Genomic DNA, 26,326 nt, shown 5'->3' with positions numbered 1-26,326 from the left:
CTACCGTCTTTTATGACTGAAAAGAGATTCTGGATATCAGAACAGCGATTACTCACCTCAAACTGGACAAAGATTATTTCTTTAATGAGTCTGACGCGAAGGATATAATCTTGCTCCCAGACACAGCCCAAATCCCTGTCCTTCACACGAAGAAAGGGAAATACAGGGGGCGCAGATTTTGTTGGTGAGTGGGTAACCCGACTCTACCATCCGTTCTATTAGCCAACGTGCAGCTGTATGTTAGCTAATATTAAGGTAATCTTGAGGTATTGCTCGCCTGAGGTAGAGTACCTCATGATAAGCTGTAGACACCACTATCTACCAAGACAGTTATCTATATTTTTCGTAGCCGTATATTTACCATCACAAACCGATGCTGACACTAAGACCGCTCTCAACAAGCTGTATAAGGCCGTAAACAAACCTAAAAATGCTCAAGCCGCACTCTTAGTGGCCGGGGGCTTTATTGTAGATAAACTTAAATCGGTTTTACCTAATTTCTATCAGCATGTCACATGTGCAACCAGAGGAAAAAACTCCAGACCACCTTTACTCCACACACAGAGACGTGTACAAAGCTCGCCCTCGCCCTCCATTTGGAAAATCGGACCATAATTCTATCCTCCTGATTCCTGCTTACAAGCAAAAGCTAAAGCAGGAAGCACCAGTGACTCACTCAATAGGGAAGTGGTTACATGACGCGAATGCTACGCTACAGGACTGTTTTGCTAGCACAGACTGGAATATGTTCCAGGAATCATCCAATGGTATTGAGCAGTATACCACCTCAGTCACTGGCTTCCTCAATAAGTGCATCGATGACGTCATCCCCACAGTGACCGTACGTACATATCCAAACCAGAAGCCATAGATTACAGGCAACAACCGCACCGTGCTAAAGGCGAGAGCTGTGGCTTTAAAGGAGAGGGACACTAATCCGGAAGCTTATAAGAAATCGTTATGCCCTCAGATGAACCATCAAACAGGCAAAGCGTCAATACAGGATAAAGATGGAATCCTACTACACCAGCTCTGACGTTCGTTGCATGTGGCAGGGCTTGCAAACTATTACGGACTACAAAGGGAAACCCAGCCGCGTGCTGCCCAGTGACGCGAGTCTACCAGACGAGCTAAATGCCTTTAATGCTCGCTTCTAGGCAAGCAAAACTGAAGCATGCATGAGAGCACCAGCTGTTCCGGACGACTGTGTGATCACGCTCTCCATAGCCGATGTGAGCAAGACCTTTAAACAGGTCAACATTCACAAGGTCGCGGGGGCAGATGGATTACAAGTATGTGTACTCAAAGCATGCGCGGACCAACTGGCAAGTGTCTTCACTGACATTTTCAACCTCTCCCTGACCGAGTCTGTAATACCTACATAATACCCCCAAGCCATAAGACTGCTGAACAATTAATCAAATGGCCACCCAGACTATTTTCATTGACCCCCACCCCCTTGACCAACCTGTAACCCCACACATTGACTTGTACCGGTAGAGGGGGTAAATATTTTCTTAATTCCATTTTCTTAAAACTGCATTGCTGGTTAAGGGCTTGTAAGTAAGCATTTCACTGTAAGGTCCACACCTGTGTGACAAATAAAAGTTGATTTAATTTGATGAATGGAACATCAAACATATGGAAACCACATTTGATTCCATTCCATTTACTCCATTCCAGCCATCCCATAGCTCCTCCTCACCAGCCTCCTCTGCTAGAAATACACTGGACAAAAGTATGTGGATAACTGCTCATCAAGCATCTCATTCCAAAATCATGGGCATTAATATGGAGTTGGTCCCTCCTTTGCTGCTATAACAGCCTCCACTCTTCTGGTAAGGCTTTCCACTAGATTTTGTAACATTGCTGTGGGGACTTGCTTACATTCAGCCACAAGCACATTAGTGAGGTCGGGCACTGATATTGGGCGATTAGGCCTGGCTCAGTCAGCATTCTAATTCATCCCAAAGCTATTTGATGGGGTTGAGGTCAGGGCTCTGTGCAGGCCAGTCAAGTTCTTCCACACTGATCTCGACAAACCATTTCTGTATGGACCTCACTTTATGCATGGGGCATTGTCATTCTTAAACAGGAAAGGGCCTTCCCCAAACTGTTTCAATAAAGTTGGAAGCACAGAATCATCTATAATGGCATTGTATGCTGTAGCATTAAGATTTCCCTTCACTGGAACTAAGGGGCCTAGTCCGTACCATGAAAAACAACCGCAGACCATTATTCCCCCTCCAACAAACTTTACAGTTGGCACTATGCATTCGAGCAGGTAGCGTTCTCCTGGCATCCCCCAAACCCAGATTCGTCCGACGGACTGCCAGATGGTGAAGCGTGATTCTTCACTCCAAATGAATGTGTTTCCACTGCTCCAGAGTCCAATGGCGGAGCGCTTTACACCGCTCCAGCCGATGCTTGGCATTGTGCATGGTGACTTTAGGCTTGTGTGCAGCTGCTCGGCCAAGAAAACCAATTTCATGAAGCTCCCAAAGAACAGTTATTGTACGGAAGGACGTTGCGTCCAGAGGCAGTTTGGAAGTCAGTGTTGCAACCGAGGACAGACAATTTTTACGTGCTACGCTCTTCATAGACGTTTCTACTTCACAATAACAGCACTTACAGTTGACTGGGACAGCTCTAGCAGGGCAGAAATGTTATGAAATGACTTGTTGGAAAGGTGGCGTGCTATGACAGTGCCACGTTGAAAGTCACTGAGCTCTTCAGTAAGGCCATTCTACAGCCAATGTTTGTCTATGGAGATTGCATGTCTGTGTGCTTTATTTTGTACACCTGTCAGTAATGGGTGTGCCTGAAATAGCTTAATCCACTTATTTGAACAGGTGTCCACATATTTTTGTATATATTCTGTACATTGGGCCTAAATTGATTTGTTCCACATATTGGTACATTGAAATAACATCCATTCTCCATTAGGTACATTTAATAATAATAGTAATAATAATATTACTAGGGTAGCCTAGTGGTTAGAGTGTTGGACTAATAACCGAAAGGTTGCAAGTTCAAATCGCCGAGCTGACAAGGTACAAATCTGTCGTTCTGCCCCTGAACAGGCAGTTAACCCACTGTTCCTAGGCCGTCATTGAAAATAAGAAATTGTTCTTAACTGACTTGCCTAGTTAAAAAAAGGTAAAATAAATAAAAATTCTGTAGGCGGACCAATACATACAGATATGCTATATCTCTAGTTCCCCAGCAAAAAAATGTAAAAATTGTCACTAACAGAAAGGGTAACAAATAAAGAGTCACTGACCATAAACAAAACAAACAGGTGGCTTTATATGCTCCCGAGTGGCGCAGCAGTCTAAGCCACTGCATCTCAGTACAAGAGGCGTCACTACAATCCCTGGTTTGAACCCAGGCTGTATCACATCAGGTCGTGATTGAGAGTTCTATAGGGCGGCGCACAATTGATCAAGCGTCATCCGGGTTTGGTCGGGGCAGGCCGTCATTGTAAATAAGAACTTGTTATTAACAGACTTGCCATAGTTAAAGGTTAAATAAAATAAACATATAGGAGGGATTCTGAAAGACACTCATGCGGGTGTCCACTGCAAGTTGACTAGAAACCACAACTGGGACCTAAAAGACACCCACTAAATTTGCCAAACAGGAAAACAAAATTAAAACTCACTCCAAACTTAAAGGCAGGAAGCAAATCACAAAGTGGAGCAAAACAACAGGGAAGATCAGATAAACGATTGTTTGCCTAAAAATCAAATACGGAGAACAAACTAAAGATGCTAACCCTCCACATCACTCAAGACAACTGGAGCACTGGGCCAGCCACTCTTCAATAGCACCTGGGTCAGCGCAGGTGAAATGCCTAACCATTAACAAGATGCCAAACCAGCACAGGTGTAACACATAATGACTAACAAGGTGACACCAATCGGTGCGCACGATGTGCTGATGTCCAACCTCTAAATATAAAAGGATAAACCAAAGCCTGTAACAAGTTGAATGTTACAGTACCAGTCAAAGGTTTGGACACACCTACTTATTCAAGGGTTTTTCTTTATTTAACTATTTTCTACATTGTAGAATGTTAGTGAGGACATCAAAACTATGAAATAACACATATGGAATCATGTCATCACAAGAAAAGTGTTAATCAAATCAAAATATATTTTATATTATTCAAAGTAGCCACCCTTTACCTTGATGACAGCTTAGCACACTCTTGGCATTCTATCAACCAGCTTCACCTGGAATGCTTTTCCAACAGTCTTGAAGGAGTTCCCACATATGCTGAGAACTTGTTGGCTGCTTTTCCTTCACTCATAAATAGCCCTTACACAGCCTGGAGGTGTGTTGTGTCATTGTGGAAAAATAAACGATAGTCCCACTAAGCGCAAACCAGATGGGATGGCGAATCGCTGCAGAATGCTGTGGTAGCCATGCTGGTTAAGTGGTGCTGTAACGGGATTCTTCCGTCGAAGGAGAGGAGGACCAAAATGCAGCATGGTTGAAATTCATGTTTGTTTTTAATAAGAAAACTATACATGAATAAACTACAAAAACAACAAACGTGTAAACCCGAAACAGTCCCGTGTGGAACAAACACTGACACAGGAGACAATCACCCACAAAACCCAACACCAAACAGGCTACCTAAATACGGTTCCCAATCAGAGACAATGACTAACACCTGCCTCTGATTGAGAACCATATCAGGCCAAACACAGAAACAGACAAACTAGACACATAACATAGAATGCCCACTCAGATCACACCCTGACCTAACAAAACAGAAACATACAAAGCAAACTATGGTCAGGGTGTGACAGTACCCCCCCGCCAAGGTGCGGACTCCGGCCACAAAACCTGAACCTATTGGGGAGGGTCTGGGTGGGCATCTGTCCGCGGTGGCGGATCTGGTGCTGGACGTGGCCCCCACTTCACCATAGTCTTAGTCCGCCTCTGGGCTGAGGGGCTCTGGTGCCTCTGGGCTGAGGGGCTCTGGCAGATCCTGGCTGACTGGCGGCACCGGAAGTTCCTGGCTGACTGGCCGCACTGGCTGCTCCATGCTGACTGGCGGCTCTGGCTGCTCCATGCTGACTGGCGGCTCTGGCTGCTCCATGCAGACTGGCGGCTCTGGCTGCTCCATGCAGACTGGCGGCTCTGGCTGCTCCATGCAGACTGGCGGCTCTGGCTGCTCCATGCAGACTGGCGGCTCTGGCTGCTCCATGCAGACTGGCGGCTCTGGCTGCTCCATGCAGACTGGCGGCTCTGGCTGCTCCATGCAGACTGGCAGCTCTGGCTGCTCCATGCAGACTGGCAGCTCTGGCAGCTCCTTGCAGACTGGCAGCTCTGGCAGCTCCTTGCAGACTGGCAGCGCTGGACAGGCGGGAGACTCCGGCAGCGCTGAACAGGCGGGATACTCCGGTAGCGCTGTAGAGGAGGAAGGCTCCGGCAGCGCTGGACAGGCGGGAGACTCCGTCAGCGCTGGAGAGGAGGAAGGCTCCGGCAGCACTGGACAGGCGGGAGCACCTGTAGGGATGAGACGGAGAGACAGCCTGGTGCGGGGGGCTGCCACCGGAGGGCTGGTGCATGGAGGTTGTACCGGATAGACCGGACCGTGCAGGTGCATTGGAGCTCTTGAGCACCGAGCCTGCGTGCGGCGAGGTGGAATAGCCCGCACTGGGCTATGCAGGCGAACCGGGGACACCATGCGCAAGGCTGGTGCCATGTAAGCCGGCCCAAGGAGACGCACTGGAGACCAGATGCGTAGAGCCGGCTTCATGGCACTTGGCTCGATGCCCACTCTAGTCTGGCCGATACGCAGAGCTGGTATGTACCGCACCGGGCTATGCACCCACACTGGGGACACCGTACGCTTCACAGCATAACACGGTGCCTGCCCGGTCTCTCTAGCCCCCCGGTAAGCACAGTTGGTGCAGGTCTCCTACCTGGCTTCGCCACACTTCCTGTGTGCCCCCCCAATACATTTTTGGGGCTGACTCCCGGGCTTCCATCCACGCCGCCGTGCTGCCTCCTCATACCAGCGCCTATCCGCCTTCGCCGCCTCCAGCTCTTCTTTGGGGCGGCGATATTCTCCAGGCTGTGCCCAGGGTCCTTTTCCATCCAACTCATCCTCCCATGTCCAGTACTCCTCGCGCTGCTCCTGCTGCCGCTGCCTGTTTGTGTCCAAACTTTTGAATGGTACTGTATATATTGATGTATTGTAGCTGCTGACAAATATACTGAGAATGTTTTTATATCAACTTTAAAATGTTAACCCTCTAAACAAATGTGTGAAACACACAGCAAAAATTAAAGACTAAGTGAAAGTAGGAGAGACAAAAGTGTTAAAATATAGAACAGAGACATGGAACGAGGTGAAAAGAGGGATGAAGAAGGGTGAGGAATACAGATTCATGGAAAACAGACAGCTAAACTAATTGTGCATAGTTTTAGACACATTGACCTCCGGCTGAACTGAATTACAACAATTTATGGCCACTCTTAAATCCCCTCAACTTCACCGTGTAATTTTGTACGTTTAACCAGGATAGTTTATTTAACACTTTTCAGTGATAATCCAAGGGGAATTCACTCTTATTCTATCCCATAACCATCACATGACATTATATAACTATGACTTCAATCATTATAACATACAGTTGAAGTCAGAAGTTTACATACACCTTAGCCAAATACATTAAACTCAGTTTTTCACAAGTCCTGACATTTAATCCTAGTAAAAATTCCCTGTTTTAAGTCAGTTAGGATCACCACTTTATTTTAAGAACGTGAAATGTCAGAATAATAGCAGAGAGAATTATTTCTTTCAGCTTTTATTTCTTTCATCACATTCTCAGTGGGTCAGAAGTGTACATACACTCAATTAGTATTTGGTAGCATTGCCTTTAAATAGTTTAAACGTTTTGGCTAGACTTCCACAAGCTTCCCACAATAAGTTGGGTGCATTTTGGCCCATTCCTCCTGACAGAGCTGGTGTAACTGAGTCAGGTTTGTAGGCCTCCTTGCTCGCGCACGCTTTTTCAGTTCTGCCAACAAATGTTCTATAGGATTGAGGTCAGGGATTTGTGATGGCCACTCCAATACCTTGACTTTGTTGTCCTTAAGCCATTTTGCCACAACTTTGGAAGTATGCTTAGGGTCGTTGTCCACTCGGAAGACCCATTTGCGACCAAACTTCCTGACTGTCTTGAGATGTTGCTTCAATATATCAACATCATTTTCCTGCCACATGATGCCATCTATTTTGTGAAGTTCATCAGTGTCTCCTGCAGCAAATCACCCCACGACATGATGCTGCCACCCCCGTGCTTCACGGTTGGGATGGTGTTCTTTGGCTTGCAAGCCTCCCCATTTTCCTCCGAACATAGCGATGGTCATTATGGCCAAACAGTTCTATTTTTGTTTTATTCAGACCAGAGGACATGTCTCCAAAAAGTATGATCTTTGTCCCCATGTGCAGTTGAAAACCGTAGCCTGGCTTTTTTATGGCAGTTTTGGAGCAGTGGCTTCTTCCTTGCTGAGCGGCCTTTCAGATTATGTCGATAGAGGACTTGTTTTTCTGTGGATATAGATCGTTTCCTCCAGCATCTTCACAAGGTCCTTTGCTGTTGTTCTGGGATTGATTTGCACTTTTTGCACCAAAATACCTTCATCTCTAGGAGACAGAACGCGTCTCATTCCTGAGCGGTATGATGGCTGCATGGTCCCATGATGTTTATACTTGCATACTATTGTTTGTACAGATGAACATGGTACCTGCAGGCGTTTGGAAATTCCTCCCAAGGATGAACCAGACTTGTGGAGGTCTACAATGTTTTCCTGAGGTCTTGGCTGATTTCTTTTGATTTTCCCGTGATGTCAAGCAAAGAGGCACTGAGTTTGATGGAAGGTATGCCTTGAAATACATCCACAGGTACACCTCCAATTGACTCAAATGATGTCAATTAGCCTATTAGAAGCTTCTAAAGCCATGACATCATTTTCTGGAATTTTCCAAGCTGTTTAAAAGCACAGTCAACTTAGTGTATGTAAACTTCTGACCCACTGGAATTGTGATACAGTGAATTATAAGATAATTAATCTGTCTGTAAACAATTGTTGGAAAAATTACATGTGTCATGCACAAGGTAAATGTCCTAACCAACTTGCCAAAACTATAGTTTGTTAACAAGAAATTTGTGGAGTGGTTGTCACGCCCTGACCTTAGAGAGACGTTTTATTTCTCTATTTGGTTAGGTCAGGGTGTGATGTGGGGTGGGCATTCTATGTTCTATTTTCTGTGTTTTGTATTTCTTTGTTTTGGCCGGGTATGGTTCTCAATCAGGGACAGCTGTCTATTGTTGTCTCTGATTGGGAACCATACTTAGGCAGCCCTTTTCCCACCTGGCTTTGTGGGTAGTTAACTTTGTTTGTGGCACTAATGCCTTGTAAGCTTCATGGTTGTTTTTCATTTGTTGGTGACATTTTGAAATAAAAAAGGAAAATGGACGCTCACCACACTGCACTTTGGTCTTCTTACAGCAACAGCCGTGACCATGGTTGAAAACCGAGTTTTAATGACTCCAACCTAAGTGGATGTAAATTTCCGACTTCAACTGTAATTGGTGGAACCATACATGAATATAAAGACAAGAGTGTGCATACTGAAATAACAGTAGGACGATTGATAGACTGAAGGACTGTAGCAGAAGGCAGAGAAATCAGGTTGTTTATAGGTGTGTCACACTCACCGTGACCAGGGTCCTGCTCAAGGGAAAATCCATCCTTTCACCATCAGAGGCTTTGCTGCATACAAAGAGAGAGAAGAGGGCACACACCTGTGTCCTTCCCTATATTGTCCCTCACTTGCCTCCCACCCTTTCACATACACTGCACGTACACACACACACACACACACAGTGTATTTCAGAGGTAATGAGCTGAGCCTCAAAGGCAGAGGTCTTAATCTGGTGTACAGTATCTTTCTGTCTGACCACTCAATAAAATGATTATATCAAATCTGTATTTGTCACATGCACAGAATACAACAGTGAAATGCTTACTTACAAGCCCTTAACAAACAGTGCAGTTGAAGAAAGAGTTAAGAAGAATAAAAAATATCACAATAAAATAACAATAACAATGCTATATACAGGGGGTACCGGTACTTAGTCAATGTGCGGGGGTACAGGTTAGTCAAGGTAATTTGTACATGTATGTAGGGGTGAAGTGACTATGCATAGATAATAAACAGCGAATAGCAGCAGAGTACAAAACAAATGGAGGGGGGTCAATGTAAATAATTTGGTGGCCATTTGATTAATTGTTCAAGAGTCTTATGGCTTGGGGTTAGAAGCTGTTAATGAGCCTTTTGGACCTAGACTTGGAGCTCCAGTACCGCTTGCCGTGCGGTAGCAGAGATAACAGTCTATGACTTGGGAGACTGGAGTGTATAGTTCCTGGATGGCAGGAAGCTTGGCCCCAGTGATGTACTGGGCCGTACGCACTACCCTCTGTAGCGCCTTACGGTCAATAATTTATTAATTTATAGTTATTAAAGGAGTCCTCCATCTCCATCTGCTATTTTCACGTTGTCCAACTCTTTTCCCCTGTTCTCTCTCTATCTCTTCTCCCTTTTCCCCAAACCCTCCCGCATCCCCCACATGCTGACATTTCTATCTCTCTGTCTATCTCCCATCTCCCTCTCTCTTCCCCGGCATATGTTTCACTTCTGTTATTTTCTCCCTCTGTCCCCCCTCCTACTGCTGACCTTTCTTTCTCTCAGACTCCCATCCATCTTCCCTCCCTCCCTCCCTCCCTCCCTCCCTCCCTCCCTCCCTCCCCTCCCTCCCTCCCTCCCTCCTCTGTTTGGTCCTCTAACCCAGTGGCAGTCTGACATAAGAAATCCACCTTTTGTTAAGTAAACACTTAACACAACACAAACAAAACATCCAGGTGTGGATGAGAGAGGAAGAGAGTGATAGATAGAGAGAGAGAAAAATAAGGAACATATTATACAGTAATATACAGTATGCTCACCGTACTGTCAAAAACATCCATTTGATACAGTATATGTCAAGAAACGACATATACTGTGGGAGACAGCAAGGCAAGTGTGTTACCTAAACAATATTTATTTATGTCATAAATAAAGGAACGGAAGTTAAGCTAGCTTCCCCACATGTATGTGTGTCTCAGACAGAAGTACTATGGCACTCTGTGGTACACAGGGTCATTTAAACTCATTATGAGCCTTCCACTGTTTACACACCATTGTCAAGTGCATCGCCAATATAACCTATCTGCCACTATCACTTTCCTCTGCTGCTCAGGTGTGTGTGTGTGTGTGTGCACGTGTGTGCGTGCAAATCTGTGGGTGGTTGTGATTATTAAATGCTTCTACTTAACTTGACATGAAGCATAATGGTTTAGAATTATAGCTACTATTCTTCTGATGACCAGGTGGCGAATCGCATCTCTGCATGTCTGGCAGACATATCAGTGTGGATGACGGATCACCACCTCAAGCTGAACCTCGGCAAGACGGAGCTGCTCTTCCTCCCGGGGAAGGACTGCCCGTTCCATGATCTCGCCATCACGGTTGACAACTCCATTGTGTCCTCCTCCCAGAGCGCTAAGAACCTTGGCGTGATCCTGGACAACACCCTGTCGTTCTCAACTAACATCAAGGCGGTGGCCCGTTCCTGTAGGTTCATGCTCTACAACATCCGCAGAGTACGACCCTGCCTCACACAGGAAGCGGCGCAGGTCCTAATCCAGGCACTTGTCATCTCTCGTCTGGATTACTGCAACTCGCTGTTGGCTGGGCTCCCTGCCTGTGCCATTAAACCCCTACAACTCATCCAGAACGCCGCAGCCCGTCTGGTGTTCAACCTTCCCAAGTTCTCTCACGTCACCCCGCTCCTCCGCTCTCCCACTGGCTTCCAGTTGAAGCTCGCATCCGCTACAAGACCATGGTGCTTGCCTACGGAGCTGTGAGGGGAACGGCACCTCAGTACCTCCAGGCTCTGATCAGGCCCTACACCCAAACAAGGGCACTGCGTTCATCCACCTCTGGCCTGCTCGCCTCCCTACCACTGAGGAAGTACAGTTCCCGCTCAGCCCAGTCAAAACTGTTCGCTGCTCTGGCCCCCCAATGGTGGAACAAACTCCCTCACGACGCCAGGACAGCGGAGTCAATCACCACCTTCCGGAGACACCTGAAACCCCACCTCTTTAAGGAATACCTAGGATAGGTTAAAGTAATCCTTCTCACCCCCCCTTAAAAGATTTAGATGCACTATTGTAAAGTGGCTGATCCACTGGATGTCATAAGGTGAACGCACCAATTTGTAAGTCGCTCTGGATAAGAGCGTCTGCTAAATGACTTAAATGTAATGTAAATGTAAAAGATTCAAGTGTAAAATTAACACACTCATATCTTCACTGGTTCCCCAAACCTAAATTGAGCTTTGTTCTGGCCTGAAAACTATTTCAATTGAGCTTTTCCATTAAGAATAATGATTTTTCATCAAGGTATAAATGCCAAAAGCAACTTGTGTGTGGTGAGTACAACTCACATTGATAAAGAGCACCACCAACTGGTGGTGGTCTCCAAAAGTGGCGCTGTATTTTTCCACAATATTCCATCTCCACACGCCTTCCAGCTGTAAGTCACAATCTTATTGATCAGTAAACACAAATCCCAAACTAAGTGACTTTCTGCCAAGCCTGTTAAGGGTCATATCAATAACCAGATAGTGATGCACTGAGAAAGAGATTCATTGATAGCAGACCAATAGTGGAAGCCATTGTTTCAACAGATAATGCTTCTACAGAAAAAGTGATGAAATATGGGGCATGCATGTTCTACTCTGATGAACACATTGACATTTTAATATGAAATCTGTCAAGGTCACACAGAGATTATATGATTTATTTGTGGCATGTAAGTTATTATTGCATGGCCCTACTGAAGGGAATTCATCTCATGTCTGTGCATCTTGAGGGGACATTCATATCAGGCTTCACTAGAATGACAACTCACTGTTTGAGTGTAAATTAAAGTTCAAGTAGTTTATTTGCCATTTGTAGGTATTAAAAGCAACAGATACATGTACATTGTACTTCTTTGTTGTATCGATATATAATATAGACTATACACTGTGTTCTTCAATTGATAATTTTGACAAGACATTTATGGTCAACAACAACTTTGGTCTTGACATGCCTTCAGAAAATTACAAACCCCTTTACTTTTTCCCCATTTTGTTGTGTTACAGCCTCCCCCCTCCCAAAAAAAGCAGACATTGAATATCCCTTTGAGCATGGTGAAGGTATTAATTACACTTAGGATAGTGTATCAATAAACCCAGTCAATACAAAGACACAGGCATCCTTCCTAACTCAGTTGCCGTAACGGAAGGAAACCGCTCAGGGATTTCACCATGGTGGCCAATGGTGACTTTAAAACAGTTAGAGTTTAATGGCTGTGATAGGAGAAAACTGAGGATTGATCAACAACATTGTAATTAATCCACAATATCAACCTAAATGACAGAGTGAAAAGAAGGAAGCCAGTACAGAATACAAATATTCCAAAACATGCATCCTGTTTGCAAAAAGGCACTAAAATAATGCTGCAAAACAATGTGTCAAGAACAGAATGGAGCTCAGCACAGGCAAAATCCTAGAGGAAAACCTGGTTCCGTCTGCTTTCCAACAGAACCTGGAAGACAATTTCACCTTTCAGCAGGACAATAACCTAAAACACAAGGCCAAATCTACACTGGGGTTGCTTACCAAGACGACATTGAATCCTCCTGAGTGGCTTAGTTACAGTTGATTTAAATAAGATTGAAAATGTATGGCAATATTTTGCAAGTGGCTGTCTATCAACGATCAACAACCAACTTAACAGAGCTTGAAGAACTTTTAAAAGAATAATCTGCAAATATTGTACAATCCAGGTGTGCAAAGCTCTTAGAGACTTACCCAGAAAAACTTAGCTGTAATCGTTGATAAACGTGATTGTAATACGCATTGACTGAAGGGTGTGAATACGTGTGCCTTGTTTCTATCAAGACTTTAAGTAAAGATCTGGATTTACTCTTACCCCTGCTTGCTGTTTCTCTGAGACAGGGTTCGAGTTCATATAAGCATCAGTGTAACATTACGTATGTATGAACAGTACCAGTCAAAAGTTTGGACACACATACTCATTCCAGGGTTTTTCTTTATTTTTACTATTTTCTACATCGTAGAATAATAGTGAAGACATCAAAACTATGAAATAACACATATTGAATAATGTAGACACAAAAAAAGTGGGATCGGTGTTTGCGTGTGTGTCCCCTTAAATGGGCAGAAAGCTTAAACTATTGTTAATACCAGCTGCACTGTCGAATTTACAGTAGCTATTACAGTGAAAAAGTACTATGCTATTGTTTGAGGAGAGTGCACAACAAACAACAAAACTTTATCACGACAACTGGTTTGATACATTCACCTCTGAAGGTAAATAATGTACTTACATTCAGTAATTTTATCGCTGAGTGTCCCAGAGATAAAGTGTAGCATAATTTTGTTTGATAAAATACATTTTTATATTCAAATGTAGGAACTGGGTTCTACAGTTTGCACCCATGCTGTGTCTGCCCCTCCTCCCTCTATAATTTAGGATATTCCTGGGAGTATGTAAACTTTAATGTTTGAGTTATGTTTATTTTATTTAACCTTTATTTAAGTAGGCAAGTCAGTTAAGAACAAAATCTTATTTACAATCACGGCCTCGGAACAGTGGGTTAACAACAGATTTTTACCTTTACCTTTTTACCTTGTTATCAATTGACCAATTCGGCAAATTTGGGAGACTTGATGCAACATTTTGAACAGTAATGCAAGGGTTCATTGGATCAGTGTAAAACTTTGCACACACACTGCTGCCATCTAGTTGCCAAAATCAAAATTTTGCCTAGACTCCGAAGTGATATACTGGCCTTTCTCTTGCATTTCAAAGATGAAAAAAGTATATCCTACATTAATTTCACATTTCCACAAACTTCGGAATGGTTCCTTTCAATTGGTACCAAGAAAATGCATATCCTCGCTTCAGGGCCTGAGCTTTAATTATATGCATATTCTAGCTTCTGGGCATTAGTAGCAGGCAGTTACATTTGGGTATGTCATTTTAGGCGAAAATTGTAAAAAAGGGTCCGATCCTTACTTAAACTTCATTAGGGTAGGGGGCACATGAAAAGCGTGCCCAAAGTAAACTGCCTGCTACTAATGCCCAGAAGCTAGAATATGCATATAATTCGTATATTTGGATAGAAAACATTCTAATGTTTCCAAGACTATTAAAATAATGTATGTAAGTATAACAGAACTGATTTGACAGGCGAAAACTTCCATCCAGGAAGTGTTCTTTTTTTATGTTTGTGGTTTTCTATTGAATGCCATTACAGTGTCCATTGACTTAGGACTCAAATTACACCTATGGCTTCCACTAGATGTCAACAGTCTTTAGAAATTGTTTCAGGCTTGTATTCTGAAAAATGAGAGAGTAAGACCACTCTGAATGAGTGGATCCTACACTGACCCAGATATTTTTCATACAGATACTGTTTGGAATTTTCATCCGCCTGTTGTGACTGCGTTTGAGCCTGTGGATTACTGAACAAAACGCGCAAACAAAATGGAGGTTTTTGGATATAAACAGGGACTTTATCAAACAAAACAAACATTTATTGAGTAAATGGGAGTCTTGTGGGTGCAACCATATGAAGATCATCAAAGGTAAGTGATTCATTTTATCTCTATTTCTGAATTGTGTAACTCCTCTACTTGGCTGGTAACTGTTTGTAATGATTTGCAGGGTGCTGTTCTCAGAAAATCGCATGGTATGCTTTCGCCGTAAAGCCTTTTTAAAATCTGACACCGTGGTTGGATTAACAGGAAGTTCATCTTTAAACCGATGTGTAACACTTGTATGTTTTATGAATTTTTATAATGAGTATTTCTGTTTTTGAATTTGGCCCTCTGCAATTTCACTGGATGTTGGCCAGGTGGGACGCTAGCGTTTTAAGGTTGGTGTCAAATGGTGACTTGGTCTTCTACCAAATAGGGTAATCTTCTGTATACCAACCCTACCATGTCACAACACAACTGATTGGCTCAAACGCATTAAGGAGGAAATGAAATTTTAACAATGCACACCTGTTAATTGAAATGCATTCCAGGTGACTACCTCATGAAGCTGGTTGAGAGAATGTCAAGATTGCGCAAACCTGTCATTAAGGTTGGCTACTTTGAAGAATCTCAAATATAAAATATAGTAAAAACAAGTAACACTTTTTTGGTTACTACATGATTCCATATGTGTTATTTCATAGTTTTGATGTCTTAACTATTATTCTACAATGTAGAAAATAGTAAAAAGAAAAAACCTTGAATGAGTAGGGGTGCCCAAACTTTTGACTGTATATATACACACACCACACACACCACACACACACACACACACACACACACACACACACACACACACACACACACACACACACACACACACACACACACACACACAGTGCATTCGGAAATTATCCAGACCCCTTAACTTTTCCACGTTTTGTTACATTACAGCCTAAATCTAAAATGGATTAAATATTTTTTTCCTCATCAATCTACACACAATACCCCATGATGACAATTTTTTTAATGCATTTTTAATGTAAATGCATTAAAATAAAATGCATAAAAAATGCAAATGAGTAAAAAAATGTTTTGCATTTATATAAGTATTCAGACCCTTTACTCAATACTTTGTTGAAGCACCTTTGGCAGCGATTACAGCTTTGAGTTAAATAAAACATACACACGGTTAGCAGATGTTAAAGCGAGTGTAGCGAAATGCTTGTGCTTCTAGTTCCGACAGTGCAGTAACATCTAACAAGTAATGTAAACAACTACCTATACACAAATCTAAATGGATGGAATAAGAATATGTACATATAAATATATGGATGAGCGATGACCGAGCGGCACAGTTTAAAATACAGTATATACTTATGAGATGAGTATGTAAGATATGTAAACATTAATAAAGTGGCATTATTAAAGTGACTAGTAATCCATTTATAAAAGTGGCCAATGATTTCGAGTCTGTATGTAGGCAGAAGCCTTTCTGTGGTAGTGATGGCTGCTTAACAGTCTGATGGCCTTGAGATAGAAGCTGTTTTTCAGTCTCTTGGTCCCAGTTTTGATGCACCTGTACTGACCTTGCCTTCTGGATGGTAGCGGGGAGAACAGGCAGTGGCTCAGATGGTTGTTGTCCTTGATAATTTTGGCAATCCTGTGACATCGAGTGCTGTAGGTGTCCTGGAGGGCAGGTAGTTTGCCCCCCTGTGATACGTTGTGCAGACCGCACAACCCTCTGGAGAACCCTGTGGTTACGGGCGATGCAGTTGCCGTACCAAGCAATGATATAGGCGACAGGATGCTCTCAATTGTGCTGTAAAAGTTTGTGAGAGTTTTAGGTGACAAGCCAAATTTCTTCAGCCTCCTGAGGTTGAAGAGGCGCTGTTGCGCATTCTTCACCACACTGTCTGTGTGGGTGGACCATTTCAGTTTGTCAGTGATGTGTACGCCGAGGAGTGGAGATATTGTTTCCTACTGTCACCACCTGGAGGCGGCCCGTCAGAAATTCCAGGACCCAATTGCACAGGGCAGGGTTGAGACCCATGGCCTCCAGATTAATGATGAGCTTGGAGGCTACTATGGTGTTGAATGCTGATCTGTAGTCAATTAACAGCATTCTTACATACGGTAGGTATTCCACTTGTCCAGATGAAATAGGGCAGTGTGATGGTGATTGCATCGTCTGTGGACCTATTGGGGCGGTATGCAAATACGTCTCGTGTCTGAGCAATTTCGACTCCACTTTGTCCCTATACCGACATTTCACTTGTTTGATTGCTTTGCGGAGGGAATAACTACACTGTTTATATTCTGCCATATTCCCAGTCATCTTTCCATGGTTAAATGCGGTGGTTCGCGCTTTCAGTTTTGCTCGAATGCGCCATCTATCCATGGTTTCTTGTTTGGGTAGGATTTTAAGTAAGTTAGTTTTAAGTTAGTCACAGTGGGTACAACATCTCCAATGCACTTCCTTATAAACCGAATCAGTGTATAAATCAATCTTATTATCTGAGATGCCAGGAAACATTTCCCAGTCCGGGTGATCAAAACAATCTTGAAGCGTGGATTCCGATTGGTCAGACCAGTGTTGAATAGTTCTTGTCATGGGAACATCCTGTTTGAGTTTCTGCACTGGAATTGTGATACAGTGAATTATAAGTGAAATAATTTGTCTGTAAACAATTGTTGGAAAGATTACTTGTGTTATGTACAAAGTAGATGTCGTAACCGACTTGCAAAAACTATAGTTTGTTGACAATACATTTGTGTAGTGGTTGAAAAACGAGTTTTAATGACTCCAACCTAAGTGTACGTCAACTTCCAACTTCAACTGTATATGTTTTTTTAGGGGGTTGATCAGCTTTGATATTGCAGATACAGTAGATTGTGGCTTTTATCATTGTAATTGTCTGCATCATTTCCGATCACCATATATTTTTTTGTAAATTAAATATTAAATATATACACCGTATATATTTTTAAAATATATTTTCCTTCATTATTTCCCCTAACCCTATCACCCCTCCCCCAGTAAACTAATGAACACCAACACTTAGTCTTCTACTTCCAATTCATACATACTATAAACATTCAACAGACACAGTATATTTTACATTAGTTATCTTTTTTTTTTCTTTCTATTTGCCATATATTTGTCAACGGTGCTGTGATGATTCACAAAACGTTTGAACCTGTGTACATTTTATGGACACAGTATATCTTACACGATATTTACTTGAGTACATTTGTATTCTTTTCCAATTTAGTGGACTCTCCTGCACCCTCTTGCAATGTACCTGCCCATGTTCGTGCATCCGACACCACGTAATGGAGAGAATCTTAATGCAGAGGTCAACAAGGAGCTGGAGATCAGGGTCAAGGCACAGGCTACACACTCAATGTAAGGGACAATGTCCATGAAGTCTGTATTACAGTATTAAACCCATGATCGTATTTCTACAGTGTATGTGTAGCATATGGGGATGTGTGAAACGTACTCCTCAGCTCCTTACTTGCGTCACCGAATTGTAAACTTTTCGATGGCACTGACTGGTAAGATGCTTTCAGGAGGGTGGTCACGTGTGTAGCAAGGAAGAGGTCCTGGGTTTGATCCTCGGTGTGAGCCGAATCAGGTGGAAGTGTTACTCGCTAAGCAAGCAGCTTGACGTCATTTACACATGCTGCAAAACAGTTCACGTTATAACTAAACTAGCCAACTGTAAAGTTTGGTGGAGAAGGAATAATGGTCTGGGGCTGTTTTTCGAAAACAGCAAACTTTACAGTTGGCACTATGCATTGGGGCAGGTAGCGTTCTCCTGGCGTCCGCCAAAACCAGATTTGTCTGTCAGACTGCCAGATGATGAAGCGTGAGTCGTCACTCTAAACAACGTGTTTCCACTGCTCCAGAGTCCAATGGCAGCGAGCTTTTCACCACTCCAGCCAACGCTTGGCATTGCACATGGTGATCTTTGGCTTGTGTGCAGCTGCTCAGCCATGGAAACCCATTTCATGAAGCTCCCGACAAACAGTTCTTGTGCTGACGTTGCTTCCAGAGGCAGTTTGGAACTTAGTAGTAAGTGTTGCAACTGAGGACAGAGATTTTTACACACTACGTGCGTCAGCACTCAGCGTTCCCATTCTGTGAGCTTGTGTGGCCTACCACTTCGTGGCTGAGCCATTGTTGCACCTAGACATTTTCCCTTCACAATAACAGCACCTGCAGTTGACCGGGGCAGCTTTAGCAGGGCAGAAATGTGATGAACTGACTTGTTGGAAAGGTGTCCATGTACTTTTGTATATATAGTGTATCTTGCTGTATGATTTTACTGTATAAGATCACCAAAAGTTCTAACAACCAAGAGTACATCCTACTGATATCTCTGAATGATTTGGATTCGTGTGATTGTCTGTTTTGCCCCCTTGCTAGGATTACTGATGTCATCATCAGTGGACCTCAGAACATCACCAATCACATGACCACCCAAGGGGAGTTTGTCATTCGGTGGACACCCATTCAGGAAGATCTGGGGGAGCATTTCCCCATTTGTTTCATTGCTGAGGGAGAAGACGGGTGGGTCTCATGGCATCTAATCATGTTTCATGATGCTGCATCATCACCAGAACTGCTCTGGTACTTCAGTACTTTCTGCTACTTTCTGCTACTTTCCGGTATTTTCCTTGGGATATTAATCTCTTTTTTTAAATCAAATTAATTCTCCCAATGCACCTGACTGAGAAACATTATTATTAGATGTGGAAGTGTAACAATACAATGTGCTGTTGTTTATGCTAATCTTAAATCCATATGTAAGCCGGAAAGTTCCAGGACCGGCAAAATAAATAGTGGGGATACACCATACCGGAAAAACACAAGCATTTTAATGTTGGGTGGGTTGGTTGAAATGAACACACACAAAAAATACATTTTATATAAAAATGCAACAATGTGAAACTTGGCATGGCCGGCAGCCAAGATTTTTTCCCTCACAATTTCTCTGTTATACTAATCTATAATGAGCCATTGGCTGATCAGTGGGTAATGGCCGGCCTGGTTTTCTGCAAGTTATTAACAGCATCAGCAAAGAGACCTGCTCTGACTCTGTCATCAGTTAGACAGCCAAGATCATAGCCTGGTCTCATAGACTAGACATAACATAGTAAAAGTAAATCTGGGACACTCAAATTTGTTTAATATGTTATATTTGGTATGGTTACACAAGACAGAAGGTTACTTAAGGCAAAAATGATAGTAGGGTAGTTGGTTGGGGTGGATGGGTAGTAGTATAGCACAAACGTCTTGCACCTCAAAGGTTGCTTGTTCGAATCTCATCACAGGCATTTTGGATAATTAGCATCTTTGCAACTACTTAGCATGTTAGCTAACCCTTCCCCTTTAACCTAAATCCTAGCCTTAACCCTAACTTTCACCCATAATCCTTAGCATAGCTAATGATAGCCACCTTGCTAACATTAGTGTTAGCCACATAGCTAACATTAGCCACAACATTTTTTAATTCATACCATATCATACGTTTAGCAAATTCTTAAGATATTGTACAAATTGCAATTCGTAAAATATCATACAAATTGTAATTAAGTGATAATGCCCGAGAAGCCAGGAAGTCGAGGGCTTGAAAACTGTGCCAATATATCCTCCAAACACCGGCTTCTCGTGCATTATCACTTGTATACAACAGTTCACCAAACATATTCAAATAATGATTGACATATTTTCATTCATTTTTATTTTATTTATGTGTATTCATACTATGTTCATACTATTTCAACCTTCCAAGAGATAGTCCTGGCACAAATCTAGGGTTGCTACCCAAGCCGGCTGGTCGTTCGTTCTATCGGTTCTGTTGCCAGAGACACGACCCAGTCGTTCAGTCTTTTTGTTCTAAATCTATGGACGCGACCCAGTCGTTTGTTTTAAATGTTCTGTTGCCATGATGGCTGGCAACATTCTTATCCCTTGCTTGCTAGCTAGCCAACGTTAGCTAACACAGTCGCGTTAAACAGTGTAGCCAGAATAACAGCAAAGTAGTGTCCATTTGCATTTGTTTAAGCTGTTTTTAAGTGATTTTGGGGGGGGATACATCCACAACAATTAGCTAATGATGTGCGATTTCGCCCGGCATACACCTGAGTCCAGGTTGAAGATCATGGATGTAAAAATAATTTCCACCTCACTCAAAACGTCATATTTTTGGGGGTGGCTAAAACCATGATTTTTTATAACAATAAAGTGCATTATCCTGTGCATTATGACTGTGTCTGCCCTGCCCCTGTGTCATCGCAGGGGCATGCTGCTGTGAAGGGCGAGCCACTTTCTTCTCCACCCATGCGGTCAAGAGAAATGCATTCCGATCATATACTGTAACATTTCAAAATGCAATTGAGGGTTAGACTGGAGCCCTGTAATAGTATTTTTTTTTATTTAATTTTTTTTTTTTTTACATGGACAGTGCACATTAATCAACGTTTCAGTAAAAGTGCCGGTTTTAGCCAGCCGGCTAATTTTCAACCGCAGTCCCTGGGCAGGTTATTAAAAACAATTACAATATAGACAATAGCACCATAGAACAAGCAAGACATAGCAACATAGGACAAGCAAGACATAGCATACAGACAGAGCAACATAGAACAAAAAGCAGCAAGACATAATTCATAAAAGCAACAAAGTGTTTCCACACCTCACAAGCTACAGACAACAGACCCTTAGGGTAGGTGTTAATTCAGTGGAACACATATGACAGGCACTAATTAGCAATATAAACTAAATTGTTAGCTTGGCTTTTATAACATATAAGACTTAAGCAGACAGGCAGACAGACAGAGAACAAGAAGAAGCACAACAGATAGACAGCACAACAGGGAGGCAAACAAAATGACTAAAGCAAAGGCACAGTTATAGTTGTGAGTTGTATCTCCAGTTGTGCTTTTACATATTGTATATGTTTTAAACATGAGCTAGTTAAAAAAAAGAGGAGCCTCACCGGTTACTGGTACAGAAATGGTTGAGAAATTCTGTACTGTATAGCCAATGTTATGTGTCAGCACTACTGGGTCTAAATCCGGGCAAATGTCATTTGGAAAACGTCATCGTTCTGTAAGAGAAGCAGAAATGAATGATAACTTTACTGATGTCAACTAGATTGTTGATGATGCATTGAGCATTCTGTTGATTTATGACATCATTCTGGTGAGCATAGTGAGCATTATTTATTATTCTAGACAAGCATCAAGAAATGTCAGAAGAGAAGCTGCATGTATCTAATTGTAGACAAGTTGACCAACAGATTGTCTACCAAATGTCAGAATTTATGGGCGAGCCACTTTGATCTCCACCCATGCGGTCGAGAGAAATGCATTCCGATCATATACTGTGACATTTCAAAATGCAATTGAGGGAAAACACTGCTTTGGATGCTTTGTCCACTTGTCCCTGCCGAAGAGAGGGGGCTCTCAGCTTACTGTAGGACGTACAAACGGTGGTTATAGATTCTTCTATGATCATGAATGATATGAATGACACCCAAAAGTACTCGTTACATGTTGAAAGCTTAGCAGGGAAATGGTCAAATTCATGCACTTATTAAGAGAACATCCCTGGTCATCCCAACTGCCTCTAATCTGGCTGGCTCACTAACCACAAACACTTTGTTTGTAAATGAGTATTGGATTGTGCCCCTGGCTATCCGTAAATAAAAAAACAAGAAAATTGTGTCATCTGGTTTGCTTAATATTAGGAATTTGAAATGATTAATAATTTGACTTTTGATAATTAAGTATATGTAAAAGCAAATACATTTAGACTTTTACTCAAGTGGTGTTTACTGGGTGACTTTCACTTTTACTTGAGACATTTTCTATTAAGGTATCTTAACATCTACTCAAGTATGACAATTGGGTACTTTTTCCACCATTGGTTTTTGATCACATTGTTTTCAATAAGACTGATACGTTGTACAATAACAAGATATGTCCACATTCTCCTGTGACAGTCAAAGCCACAGTGGTTTGCCAATAGACCACCATGAAAGTGGAAGTGGAGAAGTCCTCTATCCCTGGAGTACATGAGGGCCATCTCCGCCTCAGTGATCCCAGTAACTCTGCCTGCGACCTGCAACGCCTCTCCAACAGCACCCACATCATCGGAGTCATCCCCCTCAATGCCCGTGGGACTCAGATAGAGGTAAGACCTCTGAAATGTCAAATATTATAGTGTGATGATATGTGGAAATCTATTTGGGTGTGAGACCCATTCACTCCTGCGTGATTGTCTATGTTATTCATACTGAACCTGGTCCGAGTGCATATTCACCCCAAGGGATGAATTAGGCTGAATCCTTTGATGTTTTTCACTGGGCAGCATAAGCCCTCCCTTTCACCAAAACCCTACATCTCGACCCTTTCTCTGAGGCAACCCTTTCTAAATCATTCAGCCTAATGATTTAGAAAGGGTTGCCTCAGAGAAAGGGTCAAGATGTAGGGTTTTGGTGAGGGATGGCTTATGCTGCCCAGTGAGAAACATCAAAGGATACACCAGCATGCTTGCTCATAACCCGAAGAGTTGCACAGAAAAATAGAAATTATCTACAGTACCAGTCAAAAGTTTGGACACACTTATTCAGGTTTTTCATTATTTTCTACATTGTAGAATAGTAGTGAACTCATCAAAACCAATAACACATATGGAATCATATATTAACCAAAAAAATTGTTAAACAAATCAACAATTATTTGGGATTCTTCAAAGTAGCCACCCTTTGCCTTGATGACAGCTTTGCACACTATTGGCATTCTCTCAACCAGCTTCATAAGGTAGTCACCTGGAATGCATTTCAATTAAGAGGTGTGCTTTGTTAAAAGTGAATTTGTGGAATTGATTTCCTTAATACGTTTGAGCCAATCAGGTAGGGGTGGTATACAGAAGATATCCCTATTTGGTAAAAGACCAAGTCCATATTATGGCAAGAACAGCTCAAATAAGCAAAGAGAAACAACAATCCATCATTACCTTAAGACATGAATCTGATCATCCGGAAAATTTCAAGACTTCAAGTGCAGTCTCAAAAACCATCAAGCGCTATGATGAAACTGGCTCTCATGAGGACCGCCACAGGAAAGTTAGACCCAGAGTTACCTGCTATAGAGGATGTTCATTAGATATAACTGCAAATAAAAATGCTTCACAGAGTTCAAGCAACAGAGACATCTCAACATCAACTGTTCAAAGGAGAATGTGTGAATCAGGCCTTCATGGTTGAATTGCTGCAAAGAAACCACTACTGAAGGATACCAATAAGAAGAAGAGACTTGCTTGGGCCAAGAAACACAAGCAATGAACATTAGACCTGTGGAAATATGTCCTTTAGTCTGATTAGTCCAAATTTGAGGTTTTTGGTTCCAACCGCTGTGTCTTTGTGAGATGCAGAGTAGGTGAACGGATGATCTCTACATGTGTGGTTCCCATTGCGAAGCATGGAGGAGGAGGCGTGATTGTGTGGGGGTGCTTTGCTGGTGACACTGTGTTTGATTTATTTAGAATTCAAGGCACACTTAACCAGCATGGCTAGCACAGCATTCTGCAGCGATACACCATCCTATCTGGTTTGGGCTTAGTGGGACTATCATTTGTTTTTCAACAGGACAATGACACAACCAGGCTGTGTAAGGGCTATTTGACCAAGAAGGAGAGTGATGGAATGCTGCAACAGATGACCTGGCCTCCACAATCCCCCGACTTCAACCCAATTGAGATGGTTTGGGATGAATAGGACCACACAGTGAAGGAAAATCAGCCAACAAGTGCTCCCCGTATGTGGGAACTCCTTCAAGACTGTTGGAAAAGCATTCCAGGTGAAGCTGGTTGAGAGAATTCCAATAGTGTGCAAAGCTGTCAAGGCAAAGGGTGGCTACTTTGAAGAATTACTAACTGATTCTATATGTGTTATTTCATAGTTTTGATGTCTTCACTATTATTCTACAATGTAGAAAATACTTAAAATAAAGAAACACCCTTGAATGAATAGGTGTGTCCAAACTTTTGACTGGTACTGTACACCTTGGGTGTTTTCAAGAGTTCAATGCTGGCAGTGCCCACAAATGTAGCTATCTAGATGATTTCCCTCTCCATTTCTCTGAATTCAGGAGGATGATGACAACCTCCCTTCAAGAACAAAATCACCACCTTCGACAACCCCAATGACATCATCACCAGGCACCACCAGGTGGAGATCCAGTTCTACTGCCAGTATGCCAAACGTGGCAATGTGAGCCTGGGCTTCAGCGCACACAGGGAGAGCATCACAGTCGTGGAAAAAGGCTTCGGTACGTTCACCTACCAGTTTGACTTCTACTAGACGAGTGAGTTCACCAGTGTGGTGGATCCCCGTGAATACCCATTAGACGTGGTGGTGAAGCAGATGATCTACATGGACGTCGAGGCACAACCACCGTGAACAACACAGAGATCTTCGTGGAGTCTTGCAGAGCGGCGCCATACGACAACGCCAACTACCACCCCACCTACCCCATCATAGAAAACGGGTGAGACTCAGAACACAAAGGCATCCATCCATCATCGTCATAATGGTACTAGTCACTGTAATGTTAACGTTTTATTGAATACGAGATACGCCATTAACAGATTTTTCTGAATGAAAGAAACATGACCATTAATGCTGTTCAAATCTTCTCATCCCGTCACAAGAGACATTTCCGGTTCAAAATGGAAGCTTTCAAATTCATCGGACTGCACGACCAGGTAAATAGGAACAGGTTGCTGGATTATTCAAGGGTCATATTTACATTTGACATTTTATTCATGTAGCACTCTTATCCAGAGCTGAAAGTAAGCATTTTGTTGGACAATGTACAATATACCATGCGTATTCCGTACATACGACTACTAAAACTTTAAACTTACAGGAGCAATTAGGGTTAGGCACCTTGCTCAAGGGCACATCGACAGATATTTTTACCTAGTTTGTTTAGGTATTTGAACCAGCGATCTTTCGGTTACTGTGCCAATGTTTTTAACCACTAGGCTACCCAGTATGATATCATCTCAGTTAAGTGACCTTTGATCTCTCTGGCTGTAGGTGTACATCAGCTGTTCAGTGATTCTGTGTGAGGCTGGGAACCCCAACACCCGGTGCGCCCAGGGCTGCATCAACTCCACCTCACCCCAGTCTGCTGATCACCACCACCGTAAGAGAGATGCCTCCATGCAAACGGCCAGGCATCACATTTCCCAGGGTCCTTTGCGCCTGATAAAGACTTCTGAGAGCTCAGGTAACACTTACCTTGAGGGTAATTAGCTCAGGACAAGCAAAAAAATCCAATGTTGTACTTTGAGTTGAAGTTACAGCAGTTCTTATCCATGATTTTTAAAGGACCTCTGCAGTCAAGTCCTCAAGATACATCTCTGGATGGGAGGGTATTTTGGTGTGTTTTGGTGAAAAAAGTGTTGACTTGTTTTCTTGTCTTTTCAGTGACCAACATGAACATGGTGTTCATGGCTGGATGTTTCCTAGCAGCCATTGCCATGGTGTGTGGCTTTGTTCTCTACAAGGCCAAAGCAACAGGGGTCAAATATCAGCCCCTGCCAACATATGAAACTTAG

The 26,326-nt window shown here is 42.7% G+C and overlaps 1 pseudogene; it reads left to right on the top strand.

Moving 5' to 3' along the window:
* The first annotated feature begins 1,178 nt into the window (after positions 1-1,178).
* On the top strand, positions 1,179-26,326 carry LOC115114879 (CUB and zona pellucida-like domain-containing protein 1; annotated as a pseudogene).

This window comes from Oncorhynchus nerka, linkage group LG9b (genome assembly GCF_034236695.1).
Source record: "Oncorhynchus nerka isolate Pitt River linkage group LG9b, Oner_Uvic_2.0, whole genome shotgun sequence".
Taxonomy (NCBI): Eukaryota; Metazoa; Chordata; class Actinopteri; order Salmoniformes; family Salmonidae; genus Oncorhynchus; species Oncorhynchus nerka.
Note: the sequence above shows the minus strand (reverse complement) of the source record. Positions and strands in the feature narration are given on the sequence as shown.